The 17816-nt window shown below is 41.8% G+C and overlaps 1 protein-coding gene and 1 long non-coding RNA gene across 24 annotated transcripts in view; one reads left to right on the forward strand and one right to left on the reverse strand.

Annotated features, from left to right (window-relative positions):
- FGGY (FGGY carbohydrate kinase domain containing) overlaps positions 1-17816 on the reverse strand; it is a 492018-nt gene that overhangs the window by 302364 nt on the left and 171838 nt on the right. The gene's annotated exons all lie outside the window — the stretch shown is intronic.
- LOC129050792 (uncharacterized) overlaps positions 1-17816 on the forward strand; it is a 74149-nt gene that overhangs the window by 20731 nt on the left and 35602 nt on the right. Inside the window, exons 3-5 of one of the 2 annotated variants that reach the window (XR_008514583.1) lie at positions 9007-9257; positions 12463-12593; positions 13209-13318. This is a non-coding gene — a long non-coding RNA (uncharacterized LOC129050792). Of the gene's footprint in view, positions 1-9006; positions 11072-12462; positions 12594-13208; positions 13319-17816 lie in introns of those variants that run through there. The other variant, XR_008514587.2, reaches the window with a different exon arrangement.

Genomic DNA, 17816 nt, shown 5'->3' on the forward strand with positions numbered 1-17816 from the left:
TGTTAGCCCTGGGGCAGAGAAAGTCAGAAGAGGGAAGAGCCTAACTTCCCATCACCTCCCCAAATCTTACCAACTACAAGACTCCTTCAATTACTGGCACAACCAACATGAACCAAAGCACTTACTATGTGTCCCTGAATCCTCTAGATGCCAAAGCTCCCCTCCTCTTTTGATTCACAACATTTATTTCTACCTGCTCACAGGGCACTTAACATGCATTGTCACTTCGGTTCCAGGGATATTCACTGGTTGCCAGCCACATGTCAAGCACCAAGAACCCTCCTGGATGTAGTGACATTGTGGTTCTGCATTTCCCTTGCTGTTCCTCGGCTCTTCTTAAGTGTTCAGGCCTTGTCTCCTTGAGCAACGCATGGTCTCCCTCTGGGAGGGCTGTCATTCACACATCTGTGTGTCTGACACAGTGCCAGGCTCAGAATGGATAATAAACAATGGTGAGGTATTGTCCCATGCCTCTTATTAGTGTTAAGTCTGAGGCACAGGGGCTCTAAGTGATGTGCCAGAGGCCAACTCACATAATTAGCAACAAGTCTAGGAGACAGGTCTCCTACATAGGGAAAAGTTGGAGTTTAGGTCCAGTTTTAGTTGATTTTAGAATGTTGTCAAGTCACTTTATCACAGTGATTTACAGAAAGTTCAAGAGATAGACTGAAGGTTTTAACTCCTGGCTTGGCTGTGTGATCTTGGGCAAGTTATTTAACCTCTCTGTGACTGTTTGATCATCTGTAAAATGGGGGTAAGTCTCTTAGAAGACTGTTGAATGAGTTATGTGAGCTATTACAAATAAAGATCTTAGAACAGTTCCTAGCAAATAGTAGGTGCTCAATAATGATAGCTAAACTTACTACTTTAATTTAACTGTTGTTTTCCCAAACCTTGAGTCACCATTTTTATTAGTTATGATTAAGTGTAGCTACAAATCTACAAAATAGTGATTTTCTAATAAAGCAAAAACAACAACAACAGCAAAAACAAATAAAGAAATTTCCTACTCATATAAACAACGTCCAGAGGTAGTGAATCCAAGGCTGGTATGGAAGTTCCACAAAAGCTCACTGTTCTGCCATCCCTGGAGTATAGCGCCTGTCCCCCTTATCCAAAATCACCGCTACAACTCCAGCTAACCTACCTAACCCAGGGGAGGGAAAGAGGATGGCCACTGCTTGATGTCCTTAAAGGAGACTTCTCAGGAATCCCGCAGGACACATCTGCTTATACCTCATTGGCCAAAACTTAGATGAACATGTGTAGCTGCAAAGGGAGCTGGGAAACGTAGTCTATAATGAAAGACCCTGATGTACCCCTAAAAGCCTAAGTTTTGTTAATAAAAGGGATGAGAGTGTAGATTAGATGGGCATTCAGGATTCTCTGGACTACTGGTAACATGCCACTAGCTAGTGAGAAAGTTCAGAAGTTGATTCCAGTCCTATCCTATTTTATCAAAGCTTTGGGGTTCATAACAAATCAAAGGACATTTTCCAAGCACATTTTCTCAAGATCTATAATCCTGCCTCCTCTACTTTAATTATTTTGAAAGCACATCCCCCCTATGGGTGTGATTCACTCTAAATTATTGAAAAATTGATTTTTTGAAAAGGTGTCTGCTGGCCAAGATTTTTGAACCATTTTAAAGAGCTGGGAAAATAATAAAACCACTCTTTCTTTTGAAGAGTAGAATCATGTTTTTTAGAAAAGAGAGAAAAAAAACTGAATGCTAAAATTAATGTGTCTACATATTCCTTAGTGATGGATAACCTATCTTTTATAAGTCTCTGACTTACAAAGAAATATAAAAGCCCATACTCTCATCACTATCATGGTGAATTTTATTTGAAAACACATATTATTTACTTCATATTCATTATGGATTATCAATAATCTGAGTACTTTTTATTACCAAATCTTTTAAAATAATGCAAGTGAGAGTGACTCTTCATGGAGGCATTATTTACTGATGCATTTTTCCAATCACAAGGATATATAATGAGGCTCATAAAAAAGTCATGTCTGTGATTGAAAGTCCCTTTCAAATAAACATTACAGTCCTAAACAAATGCACTTTTTACACCCTGGCAAGCTTACCGGATTTCTACTGCATCACAGAGACAGTCCACAAGAAGGTACTCCTTTAAGGCCCATGGAAAGAAGATGATAGAGTAGGTGGATCATAATAGAAAAGGGAGCAGGGAGAAAGATCATATAAGGGAGAATCTTATGATATAAGTTTGAAGTCATAATCACAAATCCTAGAGAAGACATATTGGATCTGGCCGTGTTCAGTGAGATGAGTCAGAAAACCAGGAAGGCAAATGAGTCAGCACCATCCCTATGAAAAATGCATGGATTGAAATGACTGGAGATCTAATTTACTGGTAAAAAGCATGAGATTTTGGAGTCAGGCCTGCTTTTGAATTCCTGTTCCTCCATCAAATAACCATGAGACTTTGGGACAGTTATCTACCCTCTGTGAGCTTCAATTTCCATATCTGTAAAAGGAAGATAGTAATGGTACCTGTACCTCACTGGTTACTGGGGAAGTTTACCTGCTAATTCATGTACGATGTTTGGCGACAGTCCCTGGCACACAATGCACACTCAACAAATGATAACTATTATCAGTACACTATTTCCTTTCCCTATTTTTTTTACAGTAGACATCTTCCCTTCAAGAGCCCTGCTTCCTTCATCTTTTATTTTTTTTCAAGAAGCCAAACTGTTAGGAGAAGGGGTGGGAGTAGAGAAGACAATCTGAATTCATCTCCCCAGGACTTCTCATTTCATTGAAGTTGGAATAACAGTGAGGAAATTGCTTTAGACAAGGGTTTCTGCTTTTGCTGTTGATTTAAACTGTCACTATATGCTAAAAATGAAAATGAAAATTTTGAACAAAGCTAAGGTTTCATCTAGGGCAGGAAGGTAATGCTTAGGTTGGTAAAAATTAAATGAAAATGCCACTTACTGACCTGCCCCAATAAAGAAATACCTCAAAAAGCTAAGAACAGAATCAAACTAGATACAGAGAATAGACAATTTATGACTTAAGACCACAGTAGAAAATAGGCCTGTTTAGGAAAAGTTTGAAGTCATAATCACAAATCCTAGAGAAGTATTTTATTCTCCTAGGTTTCAGCACTTCCCTTTTAGTAATAACAATAAATTAATCATCTGTTTTCTCCATAGTTGATAGGCATCTCGCAGGCAGGGGCCGAGTATCTTCACATGTGCTATCTCCAGTATGTAGCACAATATCTGCAAAGAGTATACTCAGTAAATATTAATCTGGCAAATGAGTTAATAAATACATGAAGGAGTGATTTTCATCAGCATTTTCCTCCATTCATGTTGAGAATTTTCCTGGCTAACCACCAAACTTGGCAAAAGTAGTAGGAAAGTCACTCCATGAAGAAGCAGTATTTTTGGTCACACACCAATGAAGTTAGGCAGGTCGCTGACCCTCCAGGATGTAACAGCTGGAAGACACTGAGAGATCATCTACTCCAATGGATCTCAAAGTGTGGCTGGGAACCACCACTTGGGAACTTATTGGGAACGTCAGTTCTTAATCGCTCCCGAGAATTTCTGATTCAGAAACTCTAAGCAGGCCCAGGAATCAGTGTTTTAAGAATCCCCCCAGGTGGTTCTGACGCATGCTCTGGTTTGAGAATCACTGAATTCAATTCTCCTCAGTTCATAGAGTAGAAAATGGGGCCCAAAAAGGAATGTCAGTTAAGTTTGTTTTCTGAAGATCAACTTTTGTAATAACTAGATAATTTTAAAAGTGCCAAATTTACAACCTCTTAGCTTTGTGATGTTATTTCACCTCTCTGAGCTTCAGTTTCCTCACCTATAAAATGAGAAGAACAATGGCACTTCATGGTAGTTATAATAATCAAGTGATACTATATATAAAAGATACACTGAATATGGTGTTTATATATATATATATACACAGACACACACACACATATGTATATATACACACAGAGACACACACACACACACACACATATACATACATATATATATATATACACACACACACACACAGACACACATGTATAAATCTGTAATTCTCCATGGGAAATATAGTCAAGATTCTTATGTCCAAAAACTGTTTATATATATCTAAATATGCAGCCTCTTAAATAAGTGGTCATTTTTGCTGGGGCAAAAACTTGCTTGAAAGTGAAAACATTTGTCCATGATTCATATAATTGTGCTTGAGGTTACAGTTTGCTACCATGAAGCCTACAGGCTTCATTTTAGATTTGTGTCTGGCGAGCCCGAGCTCACAGGAGGTTCTAAACATCAGGCTGGTTTTTGAAATAATTCCAGGGTGACCTAAGCCACTAAAAGAGGACTCAGCTGGTGATAAAAGGATCTTGGTAAACATGATCATCAACCTGACAAACACATTTGTTTGAAGATATATAACCCTTAGTCTGTACCCCTATAAACTGAATTTTCAGAATAGTTTAGTATACCCAAGAGAATACAGATCTTGTTCACCATCTGGTTATTAGAGTCCCTGTCTTCCCGTACTTGCATAGCTGGGTTGATGATGGCATGGTGAAATAAATCAGTCACACTGGTCAAAAAGTAGTTAGCAAAGTCCTGAACTAGTATTCACAACATCAGGAAATAGGATTCTATAAATCAGACTTTCTTTTCGTATCAGTTTTTATAAGATACTCTGTGAAATAGATCCAAATACATACACGTTCCCATGGGTAAACATGTGTTTCTTCATATACACAGGGGTAAGATAAAGTGGGGCAGTGTACCCCTTAGAAAGTCTCTGTCTTAGCAAGTCAGAAATCTGTTCAGTTCAATCTCTTACTTAGACCACTGGCCTTGCAAATACAATACCTAAAATAAAGACATTGTACAACGGTATGTCTCAGTTAAACTGCTGATGGGTCTGGTATCATGAAAACAGAACCTGCAGGAATCGGTACCTAGAGACTTCCATGTTGATAGCTAAAGAGTCAACAGAACCCTGAGGCTAAATAGGTGATTCATTTTTACAAAACAGATTTCTTGGTTTCCACATTTTTTAGAAATATGCCCTTTTACCCCCTCTTGGTTCCCACATGTCATAATTCTGATGAGAAAAGTATTTGCTGAAGAATAGGGACATGCATTCAGGAAGAGAAAGCATTCACACAGGGCCACAAAGGACCACTGGGAGGAGATGAGACCCAGGTTGGATGGGGCTCCAGCTCAGCCACAAATTAATGGTTCTAATTATTTAATATTCCTGGGCCTCAGTTATCTTACTTATGACACAGGGTTGATGCTCCCTAGTGTTTCTTTCTAAGTACTAACATTCTAAAATTTTTAAAAATTTAAAGAACTCTATAGGGGAAAGAAAAGGCAAATTGGACCATATTCAATTTGGATCACATCATTTCCTTGTTTAAAATGTTTTAACAGTTCCCTGATGCCTAATGCAAAAGTTTCTAAACATTATGACTGTGCAAGTCACTAAGAAGTCTTCAGATGGACTCCCAACATAGCTATTTATTACTTATAAATTGTATATAATGTACTATTGAACTTATAAATTGTATGTGTGTATGTCAAGATGCATACCTAAAAACAGAATTTAAACAAAATGAAATAAAAATGAAGATAAATAAAAATACCAACATTTCTCTCCATACCCAGTAGACCATCTTGCTTGACATCACCTGGCATATAAGACCTCATTTAGAGGCTAACACACAGGATGAAGTTTAAGTTCCTCAGCTGGAATAGAAGGGCATTATGATTTTTTGATCCCTGCCTACTTCTCTGTTTCCTCCCTCCCTTTTCCCTGCCTCAAACTCAGTGTTCCAGCACCTTCTTCCCACACCATATTGCTCAGCACTAAACTGTATTCATGCTGTCACTTCTGTCAGCATCCCCTTCACTCAACTCTTCAACTGGAAAACACTTCCTCATTGAAGGTGGGACTCCAGGTTGCTTACCTAGTGCTCCTCCTCCTCCTCTTTTTAAATAACACAACTCTCATTTTATTGAAGGCTGAAATGTGACTGGCAAAAAATGGACCTTTTCCCAGCTTCCCTTGCAGGTAGTGGTATGTAATACGGTTTTGGCCATTGACATGTAGGCAGAAGAGACTGAGTGAGGTTTCAGAGTTAACACTGGAACAGAAGCAAAGTCCATACTTTTGCCCTTTGTCCTTGTCCTTCTTCCTGGAACATGGACTCGATACTGGAAGCAAAACAAGACCATGAGAGCAGATCTTGTGGTGAGAAGGGTGTCATGTGCAGAAAACCAAAAGAGGGCAACTGAGGTCAGAGATCAATGGAAACAGTGGTGCCAGAAGGAGGGGAGACCATAACAGGGTTTTTGGTTTTTGTCCTAAAAGCACTGGGAAGACTTGAGAAGGTTTATGCTGGGAGGTCACAGGATTAGGTTAGATTTTCATTATAAAAAGTTCATGCTGGTTGCAGTGTTCAGGATGGACTGAAAAAGGCAAGTTTCCATTCAATGACAAGTGTTATAAGCCTGTTGAATAATCCAGGTGCGAGATTATGGGAACGCAGGCTTGGCAGCATTTTGAGGTGGAAAGAGTTCATGAATTATAGACGTATTTGGAGCCTAAGACTGACAGCACTTGGTAACTGATTAGATACAGCATACAGAAAAGAGGGTGGTGTCAAGGACTTGCAGAACAGACTACTGCTATTCATTAAAATTAATAAAACAAAAGAACAACCCTTTCCTGTGTGCTTACAACCAGATGCTGAGTGCTGCTGGAGAAAATCACATCACAGTGCAGATTTACAATAAATTCATGATGACCCCTAAGCAGGGTTCTGTGTACCATTTGATAATCCTCCAAGTTTTCTCTAATCATCTTTTCCCCGATCCTCTGTACTTCTATTTTAAACCTTTTCCATTTTTTACACATTCTGACTCTCTCACTTGGCTACCACTGTTAGAAGATCATCTCACTTTCTACTTCACAAAGAAAACAGAAGCCTCATGAAGGGAAATCCCTTAACGTCCCACTTCCGAGCACATGCTGCTCCCATGATCTGTACCATTTTTGTCTTCTTCCTACCTATTAAAATAGAAAGTCTGTATTCCAAGGCTAATCCTGCCTGTCTTCTCTGGACCTACAGTACTGATTCTCCCTTCTCTCTGGTTATCAGCAACCCATCACTCACTACTAGAATCTTCTTATCAGCAATCAGACATGCTCAAGCAAATCTCCATCTTCCAACAATCAACCAACCAGTGGAACTCTCTACCTATTTCCAACCATCTTCCTCCCCTAGTGGCCACCCCATCTCTCTCTCTCTCTCCCCCCACACTCTGACCAAATTTCTTGAGTTATCTAAACTTTCTGGCTTCATTTTCTCAACTGTGATTCTGAGTCCTGACATCTGTCTTGGCTTGAACCCAGCTATATGACCTCGGGTGATTAACTTCTTTATGCCTCATTTTTATCCTCTGTAAAAAATGGGAATGGGGTGAGATGACTACACATCTCATCATGTTGTTGTAATGTAACAGTCCACATTAAGCACTTGGCACAGCATCTGTGCTCAGTGTTAGCTGTGGCTGCTGTACAACTTTATCTGCTGCCTCACTATTATAAGCAAGTGACTTTCACTAAGGTCCCCGAGTCACTATATCAAATGAACAGTGTCCAGTCCTTATCTCCCTTCCTTTTTCAGCATCCTTGGAGATTGTTCCCTCCCCTTCTAAAATCTCCTCATTATCTCCCTGCCCTTGGCAGGTACATCCTTAGTCTCCTTTGCAGGCACATCTTCCTCTACCTGGCCTCTAAAGTACTGAAATTTCTCTTCTCCCTCTAGAGTCTCTCACACATATCTATGGCTTCAAATATCATCTACACTGATGGCTTCCAAATCTCTATTTCTAGCCTTTTTTCCTAGCATAGATCCAAATGCCTACTCCATGTTTTTATTTGGATATCTCAAAGGCACAAACTCATTATCTTGCCCTCTTTTATTTAATTATCCTCTGAAACATATTGTATCTGTATCTCTAATGCTTATGTATTCATCCGTTTACCAAATATCTATTGAGTACCTACTATGTTCCAGACATATTTCTACATGCTATGTTATAAATTATTTCAGACAGCTTATAACTAGTAGGCAACTATAAAATGAGGTAAGTGGGATCAAAGATTAAATAAACCAAACATGGGAACAAAATAAATTGAGGTGAGGTTATAGCTTTATACCATGGTTTATAAATCTACTATAGATGAGGCTTCAATATGCTGTCAATTCTCAAGCAACCAAAGGGGTGAGGGATATCTTGCCAGTTACTCCACATGATATCCATGAGAGACAGAGAAAATAAAAGTAATTACTCAGAACAACTAAGAAAAACTAAAAATTATCTGGATATCCAGATAAGACAAGATTGTTCCCATGAGGCCTGCATTGAGAGGTCTCCGTGTGAGATCATCCAAATTCTCAGAGAGGTATTACTTTCCCAATCTGGCAAGTGGTTGAACTGAGGGGCCTTCGGAGGTTAAGTAACTTGTTTGATACTGGTCACAAAGGTAGTAAATGGCAGGGCCAGGATTCAAACTCATGTATATCTGGCTCCAAAACTCATGTTATTTCCATTACTCCAAAGTGCATTTTAAAAATAAATACCACCCCCAACCCCATCCCCAGCTCTGGGTCAACAACAGATCTCTACATACAATATCCATAACAGAATAACCTATGACATAGCAAAAACTCTGGATTTTAAAGATCCCTGGCAGTTTCTGTGCTTTCAATTTAAAGATAAATGAATGGGGGAGGGAAGCAGAACATGAAGTATTAATAAACACCATAAAATCATTACCTGGTCCCTTAAGTAGCCTCTGAAGTAAGGGCAATGGGGGGAAAATTACAGTGGGTTTTTTCCCCCCTCATAATAGACTGTACATTTCAACAGCTAAAAGGGTATGAAAATTTAACGGAATTTTTAATGTCTTTCTAGGTTTTATGATACCACAAAGAGATCATCTTCCTTCTCCTCACCACAAGAACAGATGGGTAGCAAGGGTGGTGGCTCCATGACTCACTACCTCCTCACGCCCGCAAAGACTGTCTAAGCAGCAGGCAAACTTCTGGGATCAATAGGGTTCACAGCAATGCGGTGTCTGCCAGCAAACCTTGGAGGAGGCCATTAGTCAATTGGTGACCTGCCACCCTGACCACTGCAGCCCTCTGATGCAGATTCTCAGAAAGGTTAGCTGGTGCTGGGAAACTTAAAAGGTCATGGGTATCTTGGAGTCAAAACTCCACAGAACCAGAATGAAGAGTACTGCAGAGGAGCTGCAGGTAAGGGCCACATTGGAGGCCAAAGTCACCACCTGCTAGCTGTGTGACCAAGAAAAGCTAAGCAGAAGAGCTGCGATGCGTCACATGCAATAGAGAAGGCCAACCACTGGGAATGGCTGCCTTTCAAGAACACTGAAATAAATGACCTCTAAATGGATGACAATAATGGCATGAGGTCAGATGTCCAACTGAGATCCAGAAGCAAGTCCCAAGTCAATAACTTTCAAAAAACAAGGAAAAATAAATCCAAAACTGAATTGTGAATTTTAATGTGATTAAGGCACATGGAGCTTTGCAAGGTATCATACTGTTCACTTATTCTTCTCCTAGAATTTCAGAGGAGCCGAGATGGCTCCAATTACTGGACAGCCACATCTTCAGCCCTCTTCTCCCTGTGCTTTTTCAAAGACAGAGAGGGAGGAAGGAACCTCTGAGGCAGCACTTACCTTCTGTCATCTTGAGTAATCTCAAGTCAGCACTGAGGAGGGGGATGTCAGACAACTCTCAATTAAAATCTAGATCTATAATTTACTAATATTTTGACATTGGGCAGGTAATTTGATGAGAAAACCCAAAACTGCTCAACTGTTTCTCAAATTCACTGGCTTTAAGTTATGTTTTTCATCTGGGGCCCTAGGGCCTTTTTATCAGTGGCCTTCATGAATGTGAGGCCCAGAATGAAACATGTGACTTCAGGCATCACTGGACTAGGACTGGGACTCTTGTTCAACTTAGTCTGAGAACTGCAGCTGTATCAGCGCTGCCCAGGCCAGGAGATTGCAGCTTCATGGACAGATGTGCAGGATCTGGAGCAGACCTGTCTCTGGCTCCATTACTTACTGTGTGACCTTGAGCAAATTACTTAACCTCTCCTTTCCTTAGTTTCCTCATCAGTAAAATGAATATAGTAGTACCTGTCTAGACTGGTTAAAGGCATTAAACAAGTTAATATCTATAAAGCATCCAGAGAAGACTGATTAATTTTGGATAGTCATGAGTGCTAAGAATAAGATACAACAGGGAAACAGAATACTGCTGGAGTAGAAGAAGAGAGTGTTTGGGTGGTAAGGGAAAGCTCTTCTCTGATGACATTGAAGCTGAGATCTGAACAAAGAGAAAGAGGTAGACCATGCGAATATTTTGAGAAGGGCCATGCCAGACAGAAGGCAGAGTTAATGCAAAAGCTATATACACTGGAAATGTCTGAGGGACAAAAAGAAGGTCATTGTGGTTGGATGGTGACTACGTGGGGGCATGATAAGCAATAAAAGTCAGATAGAGATCATGCAAGACTTTGTTGAACATGGCAAGGAGTTATTTTTTTTCCCAGCTGCAATGGGAAGCCACTGGAGGAATTTAAGCAGGAGAGTAACATGATCTGCTTTACATTTTTAAAATATCACTCTGGCTGCTGTGTGGAGAATGGATTATCAGAGGGAAGGACAGAAACAGGGAGACCATTTAAGAGGCTAGCACACAAATCCAGCAAGAAATAAAACTACTTTGAACTACGACACTAATAGTGAAGAGGGGCAGGAATGCCTCATTCAGGGTCCACTTTGGAGCAAAGCAGAAAGTACTTGTTGATGGATTAAATGTAAGGTGTAAGAGGAAGAAGAGAAGCATCAAGAATGACTTCTAGGTTTGGGTCCTGAGTGACAGGGAGAATTGTGACACCTTCTACTGAGATGGAAAAGACCAAAGCTCATCAATCCTGGCTTCCTCAAGTGTAAAACTGAAATCAAAACCTATTTTACAAGTTTGGTGGAAGAAAAAAACACGATAGTGCATGAAAAGAAATACTCTTCTAAGTTGTAAAGCACTGTAGGAACATTAGCCATTATTAATTAACTAGTTAATTGTTACCAACATATCCTGTATTTTTTTTTATTTGCCTGTGGATATGCACCCCTCTCTTCACGGAAAAAAGCTAAAGACTGCCAGTCATGTGGACCTGACGAATTCAGGAAAACCCTTAATTCCAATTAAGATGACTCTCCAGGAAGGTTTGTGATTATGAAATGTGATTACAATTTAGAAGCAGAAATCTAATTAATTTTATTGTATCTTGGTTGGAAAAAGGTTGTGTGAATCCAAGGAAGAAGCTCAGGAAAAAAAAAAAAATTCCAAATCTAGAAGTTGGCAATAATTACTTGGGATTATTCAAGGGGTTATTTTCTCTGGCAGATAATCTATCACCTAGAAAGAAATCTGAATTCAGAGGAATGGACAATCATTATAGTAGTAAGAACTATCATTTTCTGAGGATTTACTGTATGCTAGGAGCTTTACCTGCATTATTACCTTTCATCCTCATGATATACTTACTAATCTTCATAATATACTAATTGAGGCTGAGAAAGATCAAGTAACTCACCCAAAGTTACATATGGCAGAAATTTCATTACGGATGACAGTCAGAATTGAAGTCAAGTCCATCTGACCCTGGTGACCAATCTCTTAACTATTAACATAGGCAACTGTTAACATATTACTTATTTATTCTAGTTTATCTACATCAGTCACTTAAGGGCTTGATCAGTGTGTTCCTAGATCCAAATGTCTCTGACTTGGGCAAAGTCCAGTTCCTACATTTGCATGACTGAAGATTGGACAATGGATTGGGTGAATTTACCTATGTAAATCGTTCCCTCCTTGACATTCTTCTAGTGGTTAGCCTCATTCAAATGTCAGTATCCAGACTGGCTAAATGTCCTCACATTGCCAAAAAACTCAAACAGGAGAAGTGGCAGGGAGGAGCAGAACTACCACAGGACTAAGGGTCAGAAGACCTGGTTTCTGGTCTCATTTCTGTCATTAAAATGATGCAGGACCAAGGAAATTCACCTCACATCCCTGAGTCTCAGTTTTTTGTCTATAAAATGAGTGCATCACAGTAAAATCTCTATGATCCCTTTCAGCTCTGACAATCGCTGATTCTCCAGCAGTAGGAAGAGAAGTTGGGGGTGACCTCACTTTTGGGGGACTTCCAATTATCTTTCAGATGCCATATTGAAAGGAGGAACATTTCCACAGCAAAACCTCTGAAAGTTATTACCTCGTATCACCATGATGTGGTCAATGTTACTCCTTTGCCTTTCTGGCTCTTTAGGGCTATTCCTGGAAGGGCCAGCAGCTGAAAACAGTACTTCTGCGAATCTAAGGAGTGTGAACACAGTTGGAACAGAGTGATGCGGGAGTGAATATTCCTGTCCTCCAGGTGCCAAGGTGTACTTACAGTTGGTAAGAACTAACATTTCTACAGGCTTCATAAACCACACTGCCCTATAACATCTGATATCACATTCCAGCTTCACAACAAACCTTTATGGAAGGGAGGGTAGCTAAGGGGCAAGGTATGTGATTTTAGAAAAGAAAAGAAATGGGCTTGCACCCGCCCCGACACACACACAGCTTCCTAGGAGCCACAAACATTCTAAAATGGCTCCTACTGCCCTCGAGTTTTATTTACTGCATTGGCAGGAGTAGTAATTAGAACCATCTCTTGAAAGTATGGAGTGACTCTTGCCATGTTGAGTCTCTAATTGGTGGCCACATCTTTAAGGAAAGTTAGACGTTCCATCAGAAACCAGCCCCCATAAACTCTCCTATCTTGCCCACCACCACTCCTGTCCACCTCGCTTCAGGTACACTATGCTCCGGCTACACCCAACAGTTCACACACACCGTGCACTCTTCCATGCCTCCATGTCTGTGCCTGCACTGTTTCTTCTGCCTTGGAAGCCATTTCCCCTCTTTTCTGGTAAACTACCGTGTCCGGAATTGGTGGGTTCTTGGTCTCACTGACTTCAAGAATGAAGCCGCAGACCCTCGCCCTGAGTGTTACAGTTCTTAAAGGCGGCGTGTCCGGAGTTTGCTCCTTCTGATGTTCGGATGTGTTCGGAGTTTCTTCCTTCTGGTGGGTTCCTGGTCTCGCTGGCTCAGGAGTGAAGCTGCAGACCTTTGCGGTGAGTGTTACAGCTCTTAAGGGGGCATGTCTGGAGTTGTTCATTCCTTCCAGTGGGTTCGTGGTCTCACTGGCTTCAGGAGTGAAGCTGCAGACCTTCGCAGTGAGTGTTACAGCTCATAAACGCAGTGTGGACCCCAAGAGTGAGCAGCAGCAAGATTTATTGCAAAGAGAGAAAGAACAAAGCTTCCACAGTGTGGAAGGGGACCCAAGCAGGTTGCCACTGCTGGCTCAGGCAGCCTGCTTTTATTCTCTTATCTGGCCCCACCCACATTCTGCTGATTGGTACGGAGTGATCTGTTTTGACAGGGCGCTGATTGGTGCGTTTACAATCCCTGAGCTAGACACAAAGGTTCTCCATGTCCCCACCAGAGTAGCTAGATACAGAGTGTCCACACAAAGGTTCTCCAAGTCGCCACCAGAGTAGCTAGATACAGAGTGTCGATTGGCGCATTCACAAACCCTGAGCTAGACACAGGGTGCTGATTGGTGTGTTTACAAACCTTCAGCTAGATACAGAGTGCGGATTGGTGTATTTACAATCCCTGAGCTAGACACAAAGGTTCTCCAGTCCCCACCAGATTAGCTAGATACAGAATGTCCACACAAAGGTTCTTCAAATCCCCACCAGAGTACCTAGATACAGAGTGTTGACTGGTGCATTCACAAACCCTGAGCTAGACACAGGGTGCTGATTGGTGTGTTTACAAACCTTGAGCTAGATACAGAGTGCAGATTGGTGTATTTACCATCCCTGAGCTAGACATAAAGGTTTTCCACGTCCCCACCAGACTCAGGAGCCCAGCTGGCTTCACCCAGTGGATCCCGCACCGGGGCTACAGGTGGAGCTGCCTGCCAGTCCCGCGCAGTGTGCCTGCACTCCTCAGCCCTTGGGTGGTCGATGGGACTAGGGGCCTTGGAGCAGGGGGCGGTGCTCATCAGGGAGGCTTGGGCCGCACAGGAGCCCACGGAAGAAGGAGGAGGCTCAGGCATGGCGGGCTGCAGGTCCTGAGCCCTGCCCCATGGGAAGGCAGCTAAGGCCCGGCGAGAAATTGAGCACAGCAGCTGCTGGCCCAGGTGCTAAGCCCCTCACTGCCCGGGGCCATGGGACCGGCCTGCCGCTCCAAGTGCGGGGTCCACCGAGCCCACGCCCACCCGGAACTTGCGCTGGCCCGCAAGCACCGCGCGCAGCCCCGGTTCCCGCCCGCACCTCTCCCTCCACACCTCCCCGCAAGCTGAGGGGGCCGGCTCCGGCCTTGGCCAGACCAGAAAGGGGCTCCCACAGTGCAGCGGCGGGCTGAAGGACTCCTCAAGTGCCGCCAAAGTGGGAGCCCAGGCAGAGGAGGTGCCAAGCGCGAGCGAGGGCTGTGAGGACTGCCAGCACGCTGTCACCTCTCACTACCACTCAAATTTTCCAGACACATAAAATGCCACCTCATGAGAAAATTTCCTTGATACCACCACCAGTGCCAGTGACTGGCTGCTCTGCTTCTCCATGGTACCTTGGACATCTGTAGAGTTACTGAAAAACCTTGAGATTACTGATTCATTTATCTGCCCCTACCCCTAGTAGACATGAGATCCCCAAAGGGATAGATCATGATGAATTCACTTTTGTATCCCTAGTGCTTAGCCCAGCACCTGGCACACAGGAGACACTCAGGGAGTGTGGTTGGCTGGATGCATGACCGGATGGATGGCTAACTGGCATGGAAACCTCCAAGTCATTCTTTATCAGGCAGAAATTCGATACTAAAGAGTAAAATAAGGCATCAATACTCAGAGGATAGGTACTTGCCTTCAAGTACTGTAAAGACCTGGTTCTGTCACTTAGGGAAGAGAAGGATGATAAGAGGATAAGGTAAGATCAAAAGCTCAGGGTGACAGGCAAAGGCAAATCTCAGTCCAGAGTACCCACAAGGATAGCCTCTATATTACTCCATTTTCACACTGCTATAAAGAAATACCTGAGACTCTGTAATTTATGCAGAAAAGAGGTTTAATTGACTCACCGTTCCACCTGGCTGGGGAGGCCTCAGGAAACTTAGAATCATGGTGGAAGGAGAGGGGGAAGGAAGGCAGGAGAGAGCAAGAACAAGCAGGGAAAATGCCAAACATTTATCAAACAACTAGATCTCCTGAGAACTCCTTCACTGTCAAGAGAACAGCATTGGGGAAACAGCCCCCAGGATCTAATCACCTCCCACCAGGTCTCCCCCTTGATATGTGTGGATTACAATTTGAGATGAGATTTGGGTGGGGATACAGAGCCAAACCATATAAGCCTCCCTCAGGAAAGAGAAGGTAATGGTGTGATGGGCCCCATTTAACCTAGAAAAGGCTGGGATTACCTGTAGTTAAAGGTTTCTCCAGAGCTCTCAATATAAATTAGTAAAATTGGCACTTACATCACATGATACAAAGATGAAGCAGCACTTCAGCAAAGCTCTGAGGACAGAAATAACTGAATTATAGGGCTCATTCAAATCAAAATGAAAAATAAGCCACACACTATAAAGAATGAAGAGATGAATCCTTGTAAACATGTCCAGTTTTACTGGAAAAATTCAGAACATTGAATATTAATTGCCCTAAAAGGATTTTACAACATCCACAACTATGGATGGCATCACTGGATTCAGGCTTCCAGCACTGGACATAATGCATGTTGTTGGTGGAAACCTCTATGGTTTGTTTACAAAAGGGAATTTCCTCTTCTTTCCCCTAAAATGAAGTAGTATTGGTGTGAATGCTCCCATTTCCTGCTTTTATAATCTCCCTTATTCCATCCATGGGAGAAGGAATCACTTAGCTGGATCCCTGAGACTTAAAGGATTTTATAATAGTATCCATGAGGCCATGTTAAATGGGAAGTGGGGCCACAGTCCTGAAGTGGAGTCCATGAAGGCTTGGCATGTATCTCTGTGATGGTTTGAATGTCCCCTCAAAGGTCATATTGATATAAAAAAAAGTTCAACATCACTGATCATTAGAGAAATGCAAATCAAAACCACAATGAGATACCATCTCACACCAGTCAGAATGGCTATTAAAAAATCAAAAAATAACAGATGCTTGTGAGGTTGTGAAGAAAAAAGAATACTTAAACACTGTTGATACACTGTTGGTGGGAGTGTGAAATAGTTCAGCCACTGTGGAAGACAGTGTGGCGATTCCTCAAAGACCTAAAGATGGAAATACCATCTGACCCAGAAATCTCATTACCGGGTATATACCCAAAAGAATATAGATCATTCTGTTACAAAGACACATGTACATGTATGTTCACTGCAGCACTATTCACAATAGCAAAGACATGGAATCAACCTGAATGCCCATCAATGATAGACTGGATAAAGAAAATGTGGTACATGTACACCATGGACTATTATGCAGCCATAATAAAAGAACAAGATCATGTCCTTTGCAGGGACATGGATGGAGCTAGAGGCCATCATCCTTAGCAAACTAACACAGGAACAGAAAACCAAATATCACATGTTCTCACTTTTAAGTGGGAACTAAAGAATGAGAACACACGGACACAATGAGGGGAATAACACACACTGGGTCCTTTGGGAGGGTGGAGGACAAAGGGTGGGAGGAGAGAGAGGATCAGGAAAAATAACTAATGGTACTGGGCTTAATACCTGGGTGACGAAATAATCTGTACAACAAACCCCCATGACACAAGTTTACCTATGTAACAAAACTGTACTTGTACCCTTGAACTTAAAAGTTAAAAAAAAAAATGAATAAAAGCTCACCATATTAAAACAAAAAGTCATGTTAAAATTTCATTGCCATTATGACAGTATTAAAAGGTGAGACTTTTAAGATGTGATTAAGCCATGAGGGCTCTGCCCTCATGAATGGATTAATGCCATTGTCTTAGGAAGCACTTCTGATAAAACAAAGCCAAGCCCCTCTCGCCCTCTCTCATTCTTGTGTGTGCAGTCTCACACTCTTGCACCCTTTGCCATGGGATGATGCAGCAAGAAGGCCCTTACCAGATGCCCAGAAGTTATCGGCACCCTTGGACACTGCAGCCTCCAGAACCATGAGCTGAATTAATCTCTGTTGATTATAAATCACCCAACCTCAAGTATTCTGTTATAGCAGCAGAAAAGAACTAATACTTTCTTCTTGAGCCACCTGTACTCAGGCCTGTGGGCTCTGAGTTCATGAATCAAGCTGATCAAGTGCAGCTTGCTTCAGGCAAGTATAGGTGGCTTCTTTTCTCTTTGTCTCAGCTTCTTGGCCAGCCAATGGGTGGATAAGTCAGTATTGTGCAGGGTTCCAAAGTCTAGCCAGATTCCAACAAGAGGCAGAAGATCCCTGAACTTTCATTCAGTGTGACCAAAGCCAATGCTTCACCCTTGCCTGAGGTGGCTCTGTTCATTAGCACATTTATGTCCCCAGCATATATACCTATCGTTAGTTCATTAGTCAAGATCCTTTTATTTTTTATTTTTATTTATTTATTTTTTTAAGACAGA

The sequence above is a fragment of the Pongo abelii genome, chromosome 1, assembly GCF_028885655.2.
Source record: "Pongo abelii isolate AG06213 chromosome 1, NHGRI_mPonAbe1-v2.0_pri, whole genome shotgun sequence".
Taxonomy (NCBI): domain Eukaryota; kingdom Metazoa; phylum Chordata; class Mammalia; order Primates; family Hominidae; genus Pongo; species Pongo abelii.